This window comes from Scyliorhinus canicula, chromosome 27 (assembly GCF_902713615.1).
Source record: "Scyliorhinus canicula chromosome 27, sScyCan1.1, whole genome shotgun sequence".
NCBI lineage: Eukaryota > Metazoa > Chordata > Chondrichthyes > Carcharhiniformes > Scyliorhinidae > Scyliorhinus > Scyliorhinus canicula.
Genome location: NC_052172.1, coordinates 53391 through 75115, shown reverse-complemented (window position 1 = coordinate 75115; position 21725 = coordinate 53391). Strand labels below are relative to the sequence as shown.

Sequence of the window (21725 nt, the reverse complement as noted above, 5' to 3'; positions counted from 1 at the left end):
TTTTAACTTCAGCTCCCTGACAGAAACCCTCCACAAACGGCAGTCTTATTGATTAATAAAGATCCCAGAGATGGATAATCAGCGATAATCACAGCCAGAGAGACCTGCAATAACCCTTAGGGCAGGAAAAGCAACTCATTGTCCTTTGGCCCAAAACTAAAATACTGCAGATGCTGCAAATCTGAAACAAAGACAGAAAATACTGCAAATATTCAGCTGATCCGGCAGCTTCTGTGGAGAGAGGAACAGGTCGTTCCACTGAAAGATCAGGATCTGAAATGTTAAATATTTCTCTTGTCACAGAAACCACAGATCCGTCAAATATTTCAGGCATTCCGTTTTCTTCAGCTGGACATCCTCACACTCTGTAGCTGAGATCAATCCCAGCAGAGTGTTACTGCGTTTGACCTCATCTGCGTGATTGACCACTTACTCCATAGAGTCAGAGTAATCGATTTTTACAGCAGGAAACACGCCCTTCGGCCCAGCTTGTCCATGCCGCCCTCTCTATATCAATAAGCTAGTCCCAATTGCCCACATTTGATCTATATCCCTCTGTATGCACCCAGCCCAGATAAATAGCTAACTGTTTTTTAAAGGAAAACATTATACCGCCTCGACCACTGCCTCTGGCTGCCAGTCCCAGAAGCTCACCACCCTCTGTGTGAAAAAAAATCCCCTCTGGTCTCTTTGGCATCTCTCCCCTCTGACCTTAAGCCTTCACAGCACCAGGGTCCCAGGTTCGATTCCCGGCTGGGTCACTGTGCAGAGTCTGTACGTCCTCCCAGTGTCTGTGTGGGTTTCCTCCGGGTGCTCCGGTTTCCTCCCACAGTCCAAAGATGTGCAGGCTAGGTGGATTGGCCATGCTAAATTGCCCGTAGTGTCTTAAAAAAAGTAAGGTTAAGGGGAGGTTGTTGGGTTATGGGTATAGGGTAGATACGTGGGTTTGAGTAGGGTGATCATGGCTCGGCACAACATTGAGGGCCGAAAGGCCTGTTCTGTGCTGTAATGTTCTATGTTCTATGTCCTTTAGTTCACGGCTCCTCTACCTCTGGGAACAGATGTTGACTATCTGCCTGATCTATGCGCCTCATTATTTTATTGACCTCTATCAGATCACCTCTATGCCTCCTACGCTCCAGGGAAAAAGTCCAAGCCTATCCATCCTCTCCTTATAACTCAGACTATTAAGTCCTGGTAGCATCCTCGTAAATCCCTTCTGCACTATTTCTAATTGAGCAATACACTTCTGATAATAGTGTGACGAGAATTCAACATATTATTCCATGTGCGCTCTTACCAATGTCTTGTACAACTTCAATAAGGCGTCCCAATTCCTTTATTCAATATTCTGTCCAATACAACCTAGCATACTGAATGGGTTCTTCAACACCCTGTCCCCCTGCGACTCCATCTTCAATGAGCTCCGAACCTGTACTCGATCTCTTTGTTCTGTAATTCCCCCCAATAATATAACAGCGTAAAATCGGTATTTGTTCCAGAATTGCAGGTTTAATTTGTTCTTGATTTTCCAGTGGATAATTTACAGACATATCAACACAAGGACTGAATTCAGTCCAATGGTTAAAACTTTCGACTAGAAAGCAACTGGCTTTTTCCCTTTGACTTGAGTCCTGCTCCCAAAAGATCTGTTCAGTATTTAAAATAATGTTTTGTTTTGAAACCTCTTTCTGCACCGAATGTTGGCCCTGAATTCCTCACACTTCTCTCCATTGTCACCTACTCTGCAGGTATTGACTCCACCGTCTAATGGAGACATGTTCACAGGGCTGTGAGAGGGGCTTTCTTTCAGGTTTTAGGCCTCTTTTGGTCAATGAAAAGCAACCGGATATCTGCAGAGGAACTCGGATTACCGAACCTCTCTTCCCAGGATGAACTTAATCAAATGTTGTTTGAATACAGAATAAAAGGTTTGAGGATTTGGGGTGAGATTTCTCGAGTTTTGGGAAGAGAGCGATGTTGCAGAACAATCTGATAATAGTGGGATACGAGTTTGGGATATTATCCAGTCTGTGCTGCGGGGCTACGGGAAGAAAATTGTCTTGTCTGCCCACCGAAGCTGAATATTGGGGTTGAGGTGGTGATCAGATTCCGTGCGGAGTGTGAAATCCTTTCACTGAATTCCACGTTTACAGCTCAGGACATCGAGGAATCGCTCCTGTATTCCCAGGAGGCGGTGGTCTCATTCTTAAAGCAAAAATTCTTCTATCGAGGACGGGTTTCTCAATAAAAATAAACTGGAGGTGTGGGAATGATAGAAACTGCTCAGCACTGATTCACTTTATTTATTACTGTGTCCTGGAATAAACAAGTGGATTGTTGTTGTCCATTAAAAACACAAATAGAATTCGGAAGTTTCTGGCAGTTACTTCACAATATCCACTATTACATCACTCAGCATCTTCAGCTGCATCACATCAGGTCCACATGACATGTGGCATTTACCTGCAGCCAGTCTTTTTCGTTCCTCTTCTTCATCAATAGTTTTATACAAAAGAAAACATTTACGAATGGTCGATGAGGAAAGTGAGCACTTTTATTGAAGGGAGTTCAAAGAAAAATTAGTGATGAAGAAGTGGGATGAGGGAAATGAAAGTAACAATAAGTGGAATTAAGACAGATAGTATGCTAACTAGCATTTAGTTATCTGTTTTTGTCTCCCTCCCTTTTCGAATAAGGGTGTTACGTTGGCAGTTTTCCATAAAGAACAGTACAGCGCAGGAACAGGCCCTTCGGCACTCCAATCCTGCGCTCTGCCATTTTCCAAAACGTAAAGATTCAAGGAAGGTTTTCACCAGTGCATACCTTTCATGGATGAGAAGTTGGTAAGAAGGTTCTGAATGTGCAGCCTGGTTTGCAATATTGGAAATACATCTTCCGGAAGCACACTCTTCACCACTGATACCACTGCAGCCAATCTCCACTGCACAATCTCCTCGGTCTTGGCGGTTTTCCAAAGGATTTGTTTGAACCCTCGCCAGGATCTAACAATTCACACGAATGCCATATGGTTCCAATTCTCTGAATCTCATCTATCAGAGCAATTTTGATAAAAGGAGGTAATGGCACATTAGAGACAACAACATGCTTTCTGTAATGGTAATCTCCTTAACGACGTCAAATACAATTGGTCTGAAATCTCTATTCAATAAATAATCATCAAATTCTGCAGCCTGTTCCTGCGCTGTACTGTTCTTTATGGAAAACTGCCAACGTAACCCCCTTATTCGAAAAGGGAGGGAGACAAAAACAGATAACTAAATGCTAGTTAGCATACTATCTGTCATGTGGAAACTGTCCATTATAAAGAATATGATAGCAGAACAATTAGCAATATATAACATAATGAAACAGATTCAGCATGGCATCTTGAAGGGTACACCGTGCCTGTCAATTTGTTCGAATTATTTGAAGTGGTAATTATCAGGATAAATGAAGGGGGATCCTGCCTCCAGCTGCCTCCCTACCTCCAGTTCCCTCCATCTGTTCCTCTCACAATATAACCCGTTATGTCACTCACCTCCTCCTCCCCCCCCCCCCCCCCCCCCCCCCCATCTCTCACTTCCTCCCTTTTCCTATCCGCCCTCTATCTCTAATCTATTTCCCTTTCTCTGGGATCTGCCTTGTCTCCAGGCTCCCACTGACACCGGGTTCGGGGACTCTCAGGCCGGCCAGGGCATTTTAACCGGCTCCATTCACAGGAAAGGTGACTTCAGTTTCCACAAGAACATCCGCTCTCTCTGAAACCCCCAAACTGAAATTCAGACTCATCGTGAAGGTGAAGACTGCTCGGGCAGCATGGTGGCACAGTGGTTACCACTGATACCTCACGGCGCCGAGGTCCCAGGTTTGATCCCGGCTGTGAGTCACTGTCCCTGTGAAGTTTATACATTCACCTGAGTTTCGCCCCCACAATCCAAAGATGTGCAAACTAAGTGGATTGGCCACGGTAAATTGACACTTAATTGGAAAAATGAATTGGGTACAATAAATGATTTTAAAACAAGGTGAAGATTGCGCATCCCGCTCCTGCTGTTTAATACAGATCACTGTAACTGTGCACAGTGAGCAGAAAGAAATTGATGTTGTTTGTGTACATCACGGCTCCCGTTGAGCCAGGAGATTAATTTTGAAGCTTGTCCTTTATTTATACTAAGTTTCCACTCAAAACAAATTGACGCTGGTTATTAGATAAGAAACCCATGGGTGATGAGAACCATTGGTGAATTTTATTTGAGGAGTGTCCCCTCCTTTTCTGTCCTGACCTGCGATATCTAATCAAATAATTTCCCCTGTGATGGCCAGGTACTGAACCTGGGTCAAATGCTGGGACATTCACCACTATATCACCATCCTCATCTGGCTATGTCACCCCCTCTGTATTTGTAGAACGAATACACAAGCATTGAAGCGGGAGAATGTATTAAATCAGGGATTGGATATTCCTGTAACCAATATGGTTGTAATGGGAATCTTTCTTTTTCCGACAGATCGGTATGAGCTGGGTCGCTCAGTCAAAAATCAGATATCTCGGGATTTAAATGTGATTACTGCAATGATAATATTTAACCATGTTAATGTTATTTTGCGCCAATTGAAACGTGTTGCGAATACATCGTTACGTTCTGCACAGCTCGCATTCAGCCAGGAGATGGCAGCAGTGCGCAGTGCTTTGGGTCTCCTGTTTGTGTCCACAGGTCTGGGTAGGAATGGAGCTGCTGTTGCCCGGGGAGCTGAACAAGCAGGAGGCACAGATATTGAGCAACTCCACCCGCTCCAAATAGATTCCATAAATTACTGAACAAAACAAAAACAAGCACAAATCATGTTTTAAGAAACTATGACAGTGTCTCTGAAAACAATATACCAACACCTCATAAAGATTCGATTTGATGCAACAATTCACTATGAACCGTTTCAATGTCAGCCGTAATTCCTTACCAGCTCTCAGACAGGCACTGATTGGTTAGAAGTTTCCTTCAATTTTCAAGGTTCGGCTCAATAAAATCAATCACAGTCCCATGATCTGCTTCTCTCCTGGTCTCAGACACATCCACTTTCTACAAGGACACACTAACTGGTTTTCAGAGTAAGAGTCAGACTGCAGTCACCTCGTTCTCTCTCGATCTCTTTATCTCAGCGCCACCTCACAACCAGGAATGGAACTTCTTACAGAGCCGAGGATGGAATAGTTTGTCGATTCTTCCATTGATTCTGGGCGGTCCATCACCAGGAACTATCGGTCCAAAGAGTTGGGATGAGATGGGCTGAGTTTCACTGTGTATCCAATCAGTACCCGGAGAAGCACAAAAACAGAGTGAGGGAGAGAGAAAGAAACAAACAAACAGCGAGGGAGAGAAAATATGTCCCATTTCTGCCACGATCTTTTTACACAGAAATAAATTCAGCTGAATGAAACCAAACCACGTTTCCATTCGCTGCCGTTGCTGCTTCTGCTTCCAAACGTTGCAGAAAACTATTTATAGATTGTTGTTTTGAGTGTGGGCACTTTATTCATCTAGATAATTCGTTCAGTTTCCCAAAAAATGTTAAATATCTGACTGAACTCGATAAGACTTGAAAACGGAAGTTCGGAGTTATTCTTTAATCAACTTGTGCGGAGAACTGAGCAAACATTCCGAATGACAGTCGCTGCTGCGAGCAGGGTTCGAACCTACCCCATTGGATTTCAAGTCCAACGCCTTAACCACTCGGCCGTCGCAGCTGCGGACAATGCGTCATTCATTAGTAATTTGGTCGATCGAACACATTCTAAAACCAGCCTGGAATCACTCCGGGGAGATGTTGCATTGCACTGCAGGGAAGATCAAAGGGGCCCCGGGGTTTATGTGAGGAGGGGTTGAATGTTCGTGGAAAATGAGCATTTAATTTGGAGACACGAAAATCTCAGATCCCTAAACGCACAATTCCACTGATTAAATAGTTTGTGTCACAATATGGACTACATTGGAAATATATTAGAAATTCAAATGGAACAGGATCACACTTTCCAGTCTGGAAGAAAATTAAAATGATGAAATCTAGAAATTACAGCACAGAGGGAGACCTGTGCAGGCCGAACGATCACAAAACTAAAGAGCTGGTCATCGACTTCAGGAAGCAAAGTACTGTACACACTCCTGTCAGCATCAACGGGGCCGAGATGGAGATGGTGAGCAGTTTCAAATTCCATGGGGTGTACATCGCCAAAAATCTGTCCTGGTCCACTCACGTCCACGCTATCATCAAGAAAGCACAACAGCGCCTATACTTCCTCAGGAAAGTAAGAATATTTGGCATGTCCACATTAACCCTTACCAACTTTTACAGATGCACCATAGAAAGCATCCTATCGGGCTGCATCACAGCCTGGTATGGCAACTGCTCGGCCCAGGGCCGCAAGGAACTTCAGAGAGTCGTGAATACCGCCCAGTCCATCACACGAACCTGCCTCCCATCCATTGATTCCATCTACACCTCCCGCTGCCGGGGGAAAGCGGGCAGCATTATCAAGGATCCCTCCCACCCGGCTACCTACTTTTCCAACTTCTTCCATCGGGCAGGAGATACAGAACTCTGAGAACACGCACGAACAGACTCAAAAACAGCTTCTTCCCCACTCTCACCAGACTCCCAAATGACCCTCTTATTGACTGACGTCATCAACACTACACCCTTGTATGCTTCATCCGATGCCAATGTTTATGTAGTTACATTGTATATCTTGTGTTGCCCTATTATGTATTTTCTTGAATTTTGTTTAATTCCCTTTTCTTCCCATGTACTGAATGATCTGTTGAGCTGCTTGCAGAAGAATACTTTTCACTGTACCTCGGTACACGTGACAATAAACACATCCAATCCAATCCAACATGATGACCTGATGACGCAACTAACATGATCACGTGTCTGGATTCCAGCAGTTTTTCCCGGACCCCGGTCAGAGCTCAAGCCAGGAGCAGCTGATCAATTATTAGCTCAGTATAGAGCGTGGGACTCTTAATTTCCCGGTAGTGACTTCCAGCCCCCTATTGACTTCACTCAGACTGACCAATTGATCGAGAGCAGGGTCAATTTAGCAAGGCCGCTCCACATACCCCGCACACATTTGGACTGTGCGAGGAAATCGCAGCACCTGGAGGAAACCCACACAGACACGGAGAGACAGCGCAAACTCCACACAGTCAGTGACCAAAGGCTGGAATTGAACCCGGATGGCTGGCGCTGTGTGGTAGCCACTGTGACAGCGTGCCACAGTATGGGATCATAACAAGTCATATAATATGTGGTCAATCATGATCTCATTGAAATCCGGAGCATATTCGATGGGCTGAATGCCCTACACCTGCTCCTACGTCTTATACCCTGATCTTGTGTAAATGTGTTCCCGTTCTTGTGTAAAACCCTTGTTAAACCAACAGACACCGAGTGCCCACTGCATCTGGTTATGTGGCGCAGAGAAGGTGATTGTGGAATACATGTCGTACCCATCAAACTCTGCTACTCACCTGACTGAGATTTGCTCTGTATCTGTAAATCACAGGTAGCGTTCGCGAGTGGAGGGAACACTCTGCACCTCAGTCTCTGGAACAGTTTGTGAGAGCTGGATTCTTTCATTATGAGTCAATGTCTGGTACTGTATGTAAGGGTGGGATTCAGTCTCTTGCAGACAGTGGTGCTGAATGTCAGTGTGGAAATCTTTCTGTACCTATCAATCACAATTACTGTTTGGGAAAAGTGGCGTTAATACGTAACATCAGTACGGCTATAACAGAGAAAGACACACAGAAAAGCAAGAAGAGACTATCAGGACACACACAGTGACACACAGAAAAGGTGCCGAGATGGAGAAACTGGTTATTTAGGAAAATGTGTTTTTGCTGCACACAGAAAGGCCCTGTCTGTAAATGTTTATCCTGCAGTGTAACCGTGCTCTCTGTTTTATAACTGTTCTCTCTGCCGGTGACAGATCTTCTCTGTGGTTGTGTCAAATCATTCCCTGTGGAATGTGTTCCCAGTTGTCGTCTGAAGCAGAACCTTTCTGCGCCATGACTGAGGCGAAATTTCAATTCCAGATTTATTAAACCTTGTCACCAAGGGTTAGTTCAGACCTCTGGATTCCCAGCCCAGCGACATAACCTTGCATTCTTGTAATGAAACAGTTCATTCAGCATCAATCTTTTCAAATAATAATGGAAGCACCCAACGTGGGGCTCGAACCCACGACCCTGGAATTAAGAGTCCCAAGCTCTCCCGACTGTGCTAGCCGGGCTGGGGGGGGAGGGGAGGGGGTGGGGTCACAATGTCTATTAAACCTCTTCTTGAGCAGAGTAGCTGCGGTACTCATTGCGAGGGTCAGTGATGACTCGTTGGGCCGAATGGCCTTCCGCGCTCGAGATTCTACGATTCTATGACACAAGGAGGTTGATGCGCTGGAATACTTCTGCCATACTGCCCACTCCTGACACCATGTAGCAATGCTCGTCTCTGAATGACTGGCAACCAAGGAGTTGGAATAAAAAATCACTGATTTAACAATTGAGCAGCTCCTCCTGGCTTGTGCTGTGACCGCGATCCGGGGAGAACTGCCGGAGTCCAGACACCTGATCATTTTAGTTGTATCGTCACGTGACCATTCGGCCGGCACAGGTCTCTCTCTGTGCTCTAATTACTCGATTCATCATTTTAATTTTCTTCCAGACTGGGAAGTGTTGTGCTGCTGAATTTCAAAAGAAAAATGAATTTCTAATATATTTCCAATGTAACTGATGTTGTTACACAAACTACAATATTTAATCAGTGGAATTGTGCGTGCAGAGAACTGATATCTTCGATTATCTCAAGGCTTCTCTCCAAATCCAATGGTCATTTTCCACGAAGATTCAACCCCTCCTCACATAAACCCCGGGGCTCCGTTGATCGCTTGAATGCTTCCTGGAGTGGTTCCAGGCTGGTTTTAGAATGTTTTGTTTCGACCAAATTACGCTTGGGTGATGCATCTGTGATGGCCGAGTGGTCAAGGCGCAGCATTCCAAATCCAGTGCAATACCCCCGCGGAGGTTCGAGCCCTGGAGCAGCTGATTCAAAAGGTTTGTTCAACACCCCGAAACCCAACTGAATTTCGGTTGGTTTTCAGTAAAGGGCATGAAAATTCATTGATGTTTTTTGGAAAAACGTTCATTTTGGAAATGAAAGGAAATATAAAGATAATTAAGGAGCTCACACTCAAAGCACAATCGTTAAATAATAACGTTTACTGCAAAGCAGCAAAGGCAGTGAATGGAAACGTGGTTTGGTTTCATTCAGCTGAATGAATTTCTGTGTAAAAAAATCGTGTCAGAAATGGAACATATTGAAAAATGTTTTCTTCTCTTTTCTTTGTCTCGCTATCTCTTTCTTTGCTTCTTTCTCTCTCCCTCACTCACTGTTTTTGTGCTTCTCCGGGGACTGATTGGATACACAGTGAAACTCAGCCCCATCTCATCCCAACTCTTTTGGACCAATACGTCCAGGTGATGGACGGTCCTGAATCAGTGGAAGAATCGACAAACTATTCCATTCTTGGCTCTGTGAGAAGGTCCATTCCTGGTTGTGAGGTGGTTCTGAGATAAAGGGACCGAGAGAGAACGAGGTAACTGCAGTCTGACTCTTACACAGAAAACCAGTTAGTGTGTCCTTGTAGAAAGTGGATGTGTCTGAGAACAGGAGGAACATGGATCATGGGACTGTGATTGATTTTATTGAGCCGCACCTTGAAAAGTGAAGGAGACTTTTAACCAGTCAGCGCCTGTCTGAGAGCTGACAAGAAATTACGGCTGACATTGAGACAGTTCATAGCGAATTGTTACAGCAAATCGAATCTTTAAGAGATGTTGGTATGTTGTTTTCAGAGACACCGTCATAGTTTCTAAAAGAAAATCAGTTGCGCTTGTTTTTGTTTTTCTCAGTAATTTGGAATCTAGTTGTAGCGGGTACAGTTGGTCAATATCTGTGCCTCTTGCTTGTCCAGCTCCCCGGGCAGCAGCAGCTCCATTCCTATCCAGATGTGTGGACACAAACGGCAAAGCCACATTATTGTATCGCCGCGCAGGTTCGAACCCCGCTCGCAGCGGCTCTGATCCCGAATATTTACTCAGCTCCATAAACAAACCACTGACCACACAAATGATCGGGGCTCCCTTTGCCTCTCATTGATGGTTTTCACCCAATTTGGCTGTTTGGGGAATGAAAATAAAAATGTATCGCTTATGATAATTGTCATTTATTAAGTATTGTTTCATGTTTAGTTTTGTTTATTTAAAAATGCTGATAATTAACCAATATTACTCAATATTAATAAAGTGTCCCGCAACGTTTGGAAGGAAAAGCCCAACCCATCAGGTCAGGAAATGTTGGGAATGGACCGGAGTGAAACATTCCCAGACCATGTCCAACATGTTTATCTTCAGCATGAAAACTCCCCGCGGAAAGACGGAAACAGACAAGCATTTGATCACATTATGATTGACGTCACTCACACCTTTACTATGAGACCACTGATGAAGTCATGATGACTTCGAATTTCTCCTAAAATGTTCACTGAACCCACTGACTGGCAGAATTACATTACCCACCTGATTGGCGAGGCGCATCCACAGGGCGACTTGGCGAGTGGCAAAAACTGACATCACTGCTTCTGAGCATCACCAGAACAGTGAGATAAATGTCACATTGTTCGTTCACATTTCTGATTTATAATTGTGTGGGGGAACTGATGGGCTTTGGGACGCAATTGAAAGTTGCTTTAAGTGAGATCAAATCAGGATTGGCTCATTGTCCAGGGAGACCTGTGTCAAATACAGCAACTGACACTGCAGATAGAGAATGAACCGAATATTCACATGTCACACCAGTGAACACATCGGAGAACACTTCAGCAGTCAACGATATTCAGCCTCTGATCTCCGGGTGAGCGTTCTGCAAGGCAGTCTTCAGGACGCGCGACAACGCAGAATCGCCGAACAGAAACTTCTAGCCAAGTTCTGCATACATGAGTACGGCCTCAACCGGGACCTGGGATTCATGTCGCATTACATTCATCCCCCACCATCTGGACTGAGCTTGCGAAATCCTACCAACTGTCCAGGCTTGAAACAATTCACATCTCTTTACCTAAGGTTACCCCATCTCTGGATCTGTAAAGACTTAATTACCCGCAAATGCTCGCATTCAAAGCATTCTCTTGCATCTTTGACTTTGGCTATATATATACGTTGCCGGAACAAACCTCTTCATTCACATGAGAAAGGAGCAGTGCTCCGAAAGCTGGTGTTTGAAACAAACCTGTTGTACTTTAACGTGGGGTTGTAAGACTTCTTCCTGTGCACACGAGAGACTGATAGATAAAGATTCATTCACCACCCAAATGCCTACATGCCCCTCCCCCAACAAAGGCGCATGCGCAATTCCACTGTACGTTTTGTAATGATTCTGATATGCAGACGTTTTAACGGAAACTGGCAAACAACATCACGATTTTATCTACTCAATAACAATATCAGAGGTTGATCATTACAGATTTAGTTCGACCTTCACACAGATTTTCAGAGAAGGGATGATACTGAATGAATGACAGACTCTCATACAGTCCGAGAGACTCTCGCAAGGCGATTTAACTGAATCCCAAAGACAGAGGGTTACAGACGATTTGCCAGAATCCTATGAATTACCGGAATATTACAAATATGGAATGAATCTGACTCTGTCATATAGTGTCAGAGACTGAAATATACAGGAATTGTATTTCAAAATTGATCCTATTTAGCAGGGTGATAGTGTCAAATAACCCGATGGAGCGAATCCTCAACGTGAAGATGGGGCCTTGTCTCCACAGGGACTGTGCAATGGTCACTCTGAACATATAGAGTATGGGAGACAGAGCTCCACATACTGAATCCTACTTTCCACACACCACTGACTGAAATATGATGCATTCCAAGAGCTGAATTATGTTGTCAACACTCACATATGATGGCACATAGAATAAAATGGCGAGATCGTGGAAAATGTGGAGCGTTTTCCATGACCGGTAGCCTCCACTGGAAAAAGGCAGATCCAGCAGATAGGATTCGCCCTCACCTCCAATGTGTCAACTCAGCCTTCAGCAGATTGATAAAGAGAATACTTGAGGAGCAGCTTCCTGACAGAATCGTTCGGAGTGACCATTGCCCAGTGCTGACTCAGCAACGGCAAACACTGGTCCCGTGTGTATTTTATTCTGTTCGCAGTGGAGGCCAACAAACCAAAAACAGCCCAATTTACCCAATCATCCCAGTACGACAAGCAAGGAACAAAAAAAGTTAATTTTAATTTTATTTTAGCAACTAAATGAAATTGAACAGGAATTACGAAGCGCATTGAGCTGATACAATAAGCTTCCGGTAACAGTTATAAGCTGGTGTGAGTGAAAGCTGACTGTTGATTGGTTCGTTGGTCTCGGGGTCTGATTCTCGCTTCAAAACTTCCATTTGCGGTAAAGTGCGAGAGATCCCCGGTTCAAATCCGGGATGAGCCCAGTTTTTTTTAATCAGGAAGATCGATATGGTGTCGTTGACTGAAATCGGAAGTAGGGTTGAGCTCCAGAGAATATATCAATGCAGAGCATGTGAAGAAACGAACACGACATTTAAAGACCATTTGACCACGGTGTAGGACTCTGAATTTATTCCCATATATCAAGTAAAACAATCGAACGCTTGTGCATCCAGGCAGTTGGCTGAATACAATGTTTGTCTGTATCCCGATAAACCTTTGATTTATTTGCTGAACAAGAATCTTTCAATCTCCGCGTTACAAAAAATCAATGTCCCGCTTCCGCCGCCTTCTGAGCCAGAGTTCCAAAGTCGTTCCGAGAGTGAGACATTTCCCAATCTCCAAAAGGGAGACATCCTTGTTTTTCACTGCCCGGTAGTTCTGCTCTCACCCACAAGCAGAGACATCCTTTCCACGTCCACCTTGTCAAGACCATTCACAATCTGATGTACGTCAATCAGATCAAATGTTACTCTTCACATCTCCACTGGAAACAAGTGCAGTTTGCCTGATCTTTGCTCAATAGAAAACCCGCTCATTCCTGGGACCAATGGAGGAAACCTCCTCTGAACCGTCTCCAACGTATTTACAACTTTCCCTAAATTTGGAAACCAAAACTGCACAGAATTAGCGAAATGTTATAGCTCCTGGAATAAAAGGCACAGCAGCAATATGGATATAAATATGGTTGAATAATCAGAAACAGAATGTAATGGTCAGTGGAGACTTTTCGGACTGGAAGAAGGTTTGTAGTGTTCCACATGGGTTCCTATTGGAACATTTGCTTTCCCAGCTGTATAATAATGTGCTAGATCATGGTGTCCACGGAACAGTTTCAAGGTTCGGGGATGTTACAAAACTTGGAAATTTTATAAACTGAGACGTGGACAGTCGAGAACTTCAAACGACCAAAGATTATTTTCCGTCTGGGGACGTGTGAGATGATGCATTTTGTTCGGAAAGTATAGAATCATAGAATTTACAGCTCAGTAGGTGGTCATTCGGACCATGGAATCTGCACCGGCTCTTCAAAGAGTACCCCACTGAAGCCCATACCTCCACCCTATCCCCGCGTCCCAGCAACTCCATCTAACCTCAGGGCAATTTAACATGACCAATCGACCTAACCTGCACATCTTTGGAGTGTGGGAGAGAACCGGAGGACCCGGAGGAAAACCACGCAGACACAGGGAGAACACAGACCATGGTCCGAGCAGGCATCTAACCTGAGACCCGATGCTGTGAAGCCCTAGTGCTAACCACTATACTACCGTGCTGCCCCTCAAATATTTATGGGATGAAGGAGCAGAGAGAACTGGGTGTATGTGTGGATAGATCTTTGAAGGTAGCAGGACAGGTGGAGAGAGCAGGGAATAAAGCAAATCTTATTCTGGGCTTTATTGCTAGAAAAGAGAACAAGAGCAAGGAGGTTATGTTGAATTGGTACAAGGCACCAGTCAGACATCAGCTGGAATATTTTGCACAGCTCTGGGAGCCACAATATTCGAAGACTGTGGACGTATTGTGCAGCGTGCAGAAGAGGGTTACAGGAATGGTTCCATTTATGATGATAGATGAGAGATGTTGGGAATGTTCTCATTGGAGAGGATAAGGCTGAGAGGAGATTTGATTGAGATGTTCAAAATCATGAGGCGGCTAGGCGGAGTATATAGTGAGACACATTTCCCCCGAGTAAAAAGAGCAAGAACGAGAGGACAGAGATGTCAGTTGATTTGCAAAGGAAGCAGATGTGATGTTTGAAAAAGAAACACTTTTGCGAGTGTCTCGGATCTGGAATGCACTAACTGGAAGTGTGGTGCAGGGAGCTTCAGCTGAAGCGTTCAAGAGAGCATCAGGTGATTACTTGAATAGAAAAAAAATGTAGAAATTCGGGGAAAGGGCAGGGGAATGGTATGAAGTCGTAATGCTTGTTTGGAGAGACGGTGCAAACACGATTGTCCAAAAGACCTCTTTCTGCGCTGTAACAATTCTCTGAATTGACTTTCACCAATTGTTTCACCTATTGACTTTACAACTCAAGAATAACACCCTTACTTTTATGTTCAAATCCTCTCAGAATAAATATAGAATTCTACTCACCTTCTTAATTACTTGTTGCACTGACACAGGGCAGCACGGAAGCAGGGCAGCACGGTAGGATGGTGGTTAGCATAAATGCTTCACAGCGCCAGGGTTCCAGGTTCGGTTCCCTGCTGGGTCACTGTCTGTGCGGAGTCTGCACATCCTCCCCGTGTGTGCGTGGGTTTCTTCCGGGTGCTCCGGGTTCCTCCCACAGTCCAAAGATGTGCAGGTTAGATGGATTGTTGGGTAGGTTACTGGGTTATGGGGATAGGGTGGAGGTGTTAACCTTGGATAGGGTGCTCTTTCCAGGAGCTGGTGCAGACTCGATGGGCCAAATGGCCTCCTTCTGGACTGTCAATTCTATGAATTTCTGGTTTTCTCCCACAGTCCAAAGGGTGGATTGGCCATGATAAATTTGCTGATGACACCAAGATTGGTGGTGTAGTGGATGAGGTGGAGGGCTGTTGAAGGCTGAAAAGAGACATTGATAGGATGCAGAGCTCGGCCGAAAAATGGCAGATGGAGTTTAACCCTGATAAGTGTGAGGTGATTCATTTTGGTGGATAACATTTGAATGCGGATTACAGGGTCAACAGCAGTGTTCTGAGGAATGTGGAGGAACAGAGAGATCTTCGGGTTCATGTCCACAGATCTCTGAAGGTTGCCACTCAAGTGGATAGAGCCGTGAAGATGGCTTATAGTCTGTTCGTGTTTATTAACAGGGGGCTTGAGTTTAAGAGCCGCGGGGTTATGCTGCAACTATATATGACCCTGGTGAGACCACATTTGGAGTATTGTGTGCAGTTCTGGTCACCTCATTATGGAAAGGATGTGGACGCATTGGAAAGGGTGCAAAGGAGATTTACCAGGATGCTGCCTGGTTTGCAGGATAGAACTCATAAGGAATGGTTGAGGGAGCTAGGGCTTTTCACTTTGGAGTGGAGGAGGATGAGAGGCGACAAAATAGAGGTTTATAAGATGATGAGGGGGATAGATAGAGTGAACGTTCAGAGACTATTTCCTCGGGTTGATGTAGCTGTTACAAGGGAGCATAACTATAATATTCAGGCTGGGAGATATAGGAGGGATGTCCTAGGTAGGTTCTTTACTCAGAGTGGTTAGGGTGCGGAATGGACTGCCTGCTGTGATAGTGGAGTCGGACATTTTAGGAACTTTCAAGCGGTTATTGGATAGGCCCATGGAGCACACCAGAATGACAGGGAGTGGGATAGCTTGATCTTGGTTTTGGACAATGCTCGGCACAACATCGAGGGCCGAAGGGCCTGTTCTGTGCTGTACTGTTCTATGTTCTATGCCAAAGTGAAACCCTGCGCTTTTTACACATTGCTTTGGAGCTGCCAGGTTTCTGTCACTCACTCAACCTCTCTGTATCCGTCTGTAAGCTGCTTCTGTCCTCTTCACAACATACTGCACTCACTATCTTTGTGTGATTTTCAGAACTTCTCCACACAGTGAACTTATCCAGATACAAAATCCTGAAACAAGCAGAAAAACTCTGTGAGCCTGACGTGATTTAACACGCAGCCTTCGGATCGGCATTCAGACGCGCTACCGTGTGCCACAACACCTCCTGTCGAAGATTAAATCTCAATGCTGACAGATTTCCTCATTTACACCTTGATTGTATTCTGTAAAATGAAGATCAGAAGAGAATCATGAAAGGGAACCGAATATTCGCTCCCTCTCTCCTTTCCTTCTTTACTTTCTGTGGATTTACATCTAATGGAAGAGTAAGAGGAAAAACAAATAACTAGGGAGCAGAAACAGAACATTATCCTGTGGGGTCAAATTATTCTCAAACGTCTCAATATATTGAGTGACTGAGAAACACATTTGCCTTTAGAGTTCACAATGAACCCGAATCTGATTGAATCCACGAATGATAGAGTTTTATTTCCTTTTGATTTGAATCGGTGAGATGCTACAAACTGTGGACCAACAGTGAGCCAAGTACAAGGGAGCAGTTCCATCCTTTCTTTTCTTCCTACATTGTTCTCTCCGTGTCTCCTTTCTGTCCCAGGTGCTAAAATGGCGAGAATTCCAATTTGATTTCCTTTTCATTCGGGGTTTTATCAATTCCAAACGATATTGAACATTCCAATCGAATGCATTTGGTATTCCCCATTGTTATTCCAAATGTTTATTGTGTTGCATTCTCTCACTGTCTGTTTATGATCAATGTTCCGTCTCACTGTCTGTTCTGGTGAAGATCAGCGGCATCTCCCGCCTTGCAGCCTTCAAGTTGCTATTTGCCAATCATAGAAACATAGACAATAGGAGAAAGAAGAGGCCATTCTGCTCTTCCGAGCCTTCTCTGCCATTCATTGTGATCATGGCTGATCATCCAACTCAATAGGCTGCACCCTCCTTCCCCCGCCTCCCCTCCCGTATTGCTGATTGCATTCGCCCCACGTGGTTTTCAAACTGTTAATTGAAAATATAGTGGTTTTGCCGTAACAAATTCCAGTGTTTCAAACTCCAACCTGACCAAACTGCGTAGACATTTATACTCTTCTCCATCCAACACGGTCTACCCCATATCCTCAGATTCTGACCCCTGATTCTGAACATCCCACCATCACGAACATTCTTCTTGCATCTCCTCTATCCTGTCCTTTTGGAATTCAGTGGCTTTCTATGAGACCCCCCTCATTCATCTGAATGCCAGCGAATACGCTCGCCACCGCTCAATCTCTACATACGTCAGACCTTTAATCCCAAGAATCAGTCTGCTGTACCTTCTCTGCGCTCCCTCTACAGAAACAACACCCTTTCTCAGAGAAGGAGACCAAATGTACACACGATATTCCAGACGTGGTCTCACAAAGCCCTGTATAATTGCCCCAAGACATTCCTGTTCCTGCACTGAAATACTATCGTGATCAAGGCCAACATACTGTTGGCTTCCTTCAATGCCTGCTCCACCTGCAGGCTGACCCTCAGCCACAGGTGTATGAGGACACTCAGGTCTCGATGCACATTCCGCTCTCCTATTCATGGACATTCAGATGATGATCTGCCTTCCTGATTTTGCTCCCAAAGTGGATAACCTCACATTTTTATAAATTATACATTCATCTGTCACTGATTTTCCCACTCACCAAACTAATGCCGAGGTTGAACAATTCATCCTGTCAATCAGCCTTTCATAATATTTGGATTCCAGCTTCCGTGACTATCAGTGTGGAGTTTGCACGTTGTCCCCGTGTCTACGTGGGTTTTTTTTCTGGGTCCTCCTGTCTCCTCCCACAGTCTAACGATGTATAGGTTAGGTGGCTTCGTCATGAGCAAGTGCGGGGTTAGGGGGAGAAGCAGAGGAGTGGGCCCAGGGCGAGTGCGCTTTCGGAAGTTCGGTGCAGACTCAAGAGGCCGAATGCCCTGCAGGGATTCTCTGGATAACAAATTAGAATCGTAATAACTCCGACATTGACAGGATTTTGAACGCGTCTGAGTGATGTCCATCATGATGCGATCAAATGTTTGTATCTTTCAGTCTTTCCGCGGTGTTTTATTTACAATGTGTAGAAACGTGTTGGACATGGTATTGAAGTGTTTCCCATCAGTCCATTCACAACAATCCTTCAGCTAATATGATGGAAATGTAATTTGCTGGCAGAAACGATATTTCCAACATTTCACATCTGGCTGCACATCAGGACCAATGTATAAGGACAACCTTCTTCCGTTAGTTATCGCGGATGTTTAAAGTCCATGAGATGGTTTGGTGAAGTCAGGTTACATGGCGAGTTGGAAGAGAGGTGAAGGTGATGCGCTGCTAATCCATTGTGCTTTGCATCTGCGGGTCTGAATCCATCCCCGTTGTTGATCCATTTCCTGCGTCTCCGCGTTGGGCCACTTATTGAGGGTCACCTGATGATTGGTGTAGTGTATCCGGATCTAGGATGGAGTTTAGATTCCGAGTTCAACTGTCCTGAGGAGTGAATTGTCTTGCACAAATCTCTATACTGATATTACTAATCCTCTGTCTGATAATCGATTTAAATCACGACACCAGCTTTAGGCATGAGTTTGGCACCATGAAAACATGCGGCTTCAGAAGCTCCAAAACAGCCGCCAGCTTCAACTGGGGCATTGCTGGCAGATTTTGTCTTTCCAGAAACGGCCGCTCAGCCGTGAAAACAAGGTAATCAGGTGATCTAATTACACTGTAAGACGTGTCATGTGAGAGTACCTTTAAGAAGCGAATGTTTAAGCAATGTACCTTTAAGAAATGGAGCAGCTTACATTACTGAGCTGATGTCAGAGGGTGGGGGAGCTGAATGGTGAGATTTATTCCCTGTCCCACAGATTAGTTCAGGCCCCTGGATTCCCAATCCAGTGACATAATCTTTCATCCCTCTGAACAAAAAACAGTTGATTCAGCTGATTATTAAACATCTTAGGCCAGTGGGCCGATGACTGGCAGATGGAGTTTAATTTGGATAAATGGGTGGTGATGCATTTTGGTCGATCAAATCAGGGATTGACCTACTCAGTTAATGGGAGGGAGTTGGGGAGAATTACAGAACAAACAGATCTAGGGGTACAGGTTCACAGCTCCTTGAAGGTGGTGTCACAGGTGGACAGGGTGGTGAGGAAGGCATTCAGCATGCTAGGTTTCAAGGTCAGAATATTGAATACAAGAGTTAGGATGTCTTGTTCAAGTGGTTCAAGACATTGGTAAGACCACACATGAAATATTGTGTTCAGTTCTGGTCAGCCTATTTCCGGAAGGATATTGTTAAACTAGAAAGAGTGCGGAAGTGATTTTCAAGGATGCTACCAGGACTTGATGGTCTGAGTGAAAAGTGGAGGCTGGATCGGCTGGGACTTTTTTTCCTGGGGTGTAGGAGGTTTCGGGTCATGTCATAGAGATCTATGAAATAAGGAGGAGCATAAATAAGGTAATGAGGAGCATCTGGAACGGGCTGCCAGAGGCAGTGGGAGGGGCGGGGATCATTTTGTCTTTTAAAAATCAGTGAGAATGTTACATGGTGAGGGTGGGTATAGATGGATATGGGCCAAATGCAGGAAAGTGGGACTAGCTTAGTGATAGAAACTGGGCGGCATTAACAAGCTGGGCCGAAGGGCTGTTTCCATGCTGCAAATATCTATGGCTCCATGGCTGCCTGTCTTCCTGACTATATTAGAATTTCCTCCGCAGAATTTTATTGAACCGATTGATACATAATATTTTATTCTACACTTTATCCAAGTCAAACAGATGCTGTGGATTCATGGATTCATCAAGGGCTAAACAAAATACTAGGATTAAAGCGACTCGAATGAACAATGTTACAAGAAATTGTATTCCAATAAAAGCCCTGCAATGTTTGGATGGAAAGGTGGAACTTTGAGCTGAGGGAAAACTCGGCTGTCAGCAAGTTCCACAGGATTTCTGTCTAAAACGCCCGCAGCAGGACTCGAAACTGCAAACTTCTGATATCATCATCAAATTCACCGAAGTCAGACGCCTATCCATTAGGCCACACAGCCTGTAAGCCTACAAGCAGCGATCAATATTTATCCCACTTGAATAAATACTGTGATTATATCTGTTTCCATAGAAACCAGTGCAATGCAGAAGGTGGCCATTCGGCCCACCGAGTCTGCGCTGACCCTTCAATCCTGCACCCCACTCATGTGATGGAGAGCGTAAATCAGGGGTTGGAATTGGAGGGCAGAGTTGCTCCATCGGACCCAATATTCCAGTGGAGGGCAGGTGGGTGAGCCTTCGGAGGGTCAGTACATGTTTGTTGTGCCGAAGGATCCTCTTTTGCACTGTATGGATTCTATGATTCTATGACAGTCGCGGGCTGAGTTGGTGAAGCCCTTGTGCCATACTGCCCACTCCTGACACCATGGAGAAATTCTGATCTCTCAAAGACTGGCGACCAAGGACTTATAACAAAAAATAATGTATTTCCTGTTTGAGCAGCTGCTCCAGGCTTGTGCTCTGAGCGCGATCCGGGGAGAACAGCTGATCATTGTGGATGCGTCATCACGTAACCACGTGACCATTCGGTCTGCACAGGTCTCCTTCTGTGCTGTCAGTTTCTCTGATTGAATTGCTTTAATTTGGATCGAGACTGGGAAGTTCGGTGCTGTTCCATGTAAAGCAAAAATGAACTTCTAGGATATTTCCAATGTAACTGATTTTCTTCCGCAAACAATTGAATCAGTGGAATTGTGCGTTTAGGGAGCCGGGAATTTCGACTCTCTCAAGGCTTCTCACAAAATCCAATGGTCATTTTTAAGGCCGATTCAGCCGCTCCTCACATAAACACCGGGGCACCGTTCATCGCAGGAATGCAAGAATTCCTGGAGTGATTCCAGGCTGGTTTTATAATGTTTTGTATCCACTACATTATTAATGAATGACCTACTGAACATAGCTGCGATGATCGAGTGGTTATGGACTTTCCCCAGCAGGTCCGAGCCCTGCCCCCAGCGACTGTGACCGAAGAATTAATCGGAATTTAAGTAAACGGTTTGATACAAATTTCGCTGCTTAGCAAATTCTAACTCCTCAGGAAGAGGGTTAATAATATTTATGGCACCAGCCCGGCTAGCTCAGTCGGTAGAGCATGGGACTCTTAATCCCAGGGTCGTGGGTTTGAGCCCCACGTTGGGCGCTTCCCTATTGTTATCCGTGAATGTTCAGGTGAACGAACTGGACTGGAAATCCACTAATCTTTCCTGTCAAGATATGGTAAATCTGGAAACTTCGTCTCAGTAACGGCGGAGAAAGGTTTTGCTTCAGACGGATAATATTTCCACAACCGGGAACACATTTCCACAACAGAGAGAACAGTTGCACAGCAGAGAGAGCAGAGACCACAGTTGCACAGCAGGAAATGCATTTAAGTGCCTAGCTTTGTTATCCGAAATAACCAGTTTGTCCATCTCAGAATCTTGTTGGTTTGCGCGGCACCTTTTGTGTGTGCCATTGTGTGTGTGCCCTGATAGTCTCTTCCTGCTACTCTGTGTGTCTTTCTCTGTCTGTTCCAGCCGTGCTGATGTTTCCTGTT

At 44.8% G+C, this 21725-nt stretch overlaps 3 non-coding genes across 3 annotated transcripts; 1 reads left to right on the top strand and 2 right to left on the bottom strand.

Moving 5' to 3' along the window:
• Positions 1 to 5674: 5674 nt before the first annotated feature.
• Positions 5675 to 5746, bottom strand: trnas-uga. Its single transcript has one exon. It is a non-coding gene; the product is annotated as a tRNA-Ser (tRNA).
• Positions 5747 to 8220: 2474 nt separating this feature from the next.
• Positions 8221 to 8293, bottom strand: trnak-cuu. The gene has a single exon. It is a non-coding gene; the product is annotated as a tRNA-Lys (tRNA).
• A 12963-nt stretch (positions 8294 to 21256) lies between these two features.
• Positions 21257 to 21329, top strand: trnak-cuu. The gene has a single exon. It is a non-coding gene; the product is annotated as a tRNA-Lys (tRNA).
• Positions 21330 to 21725: the final 396 nt, after the last annotated feature.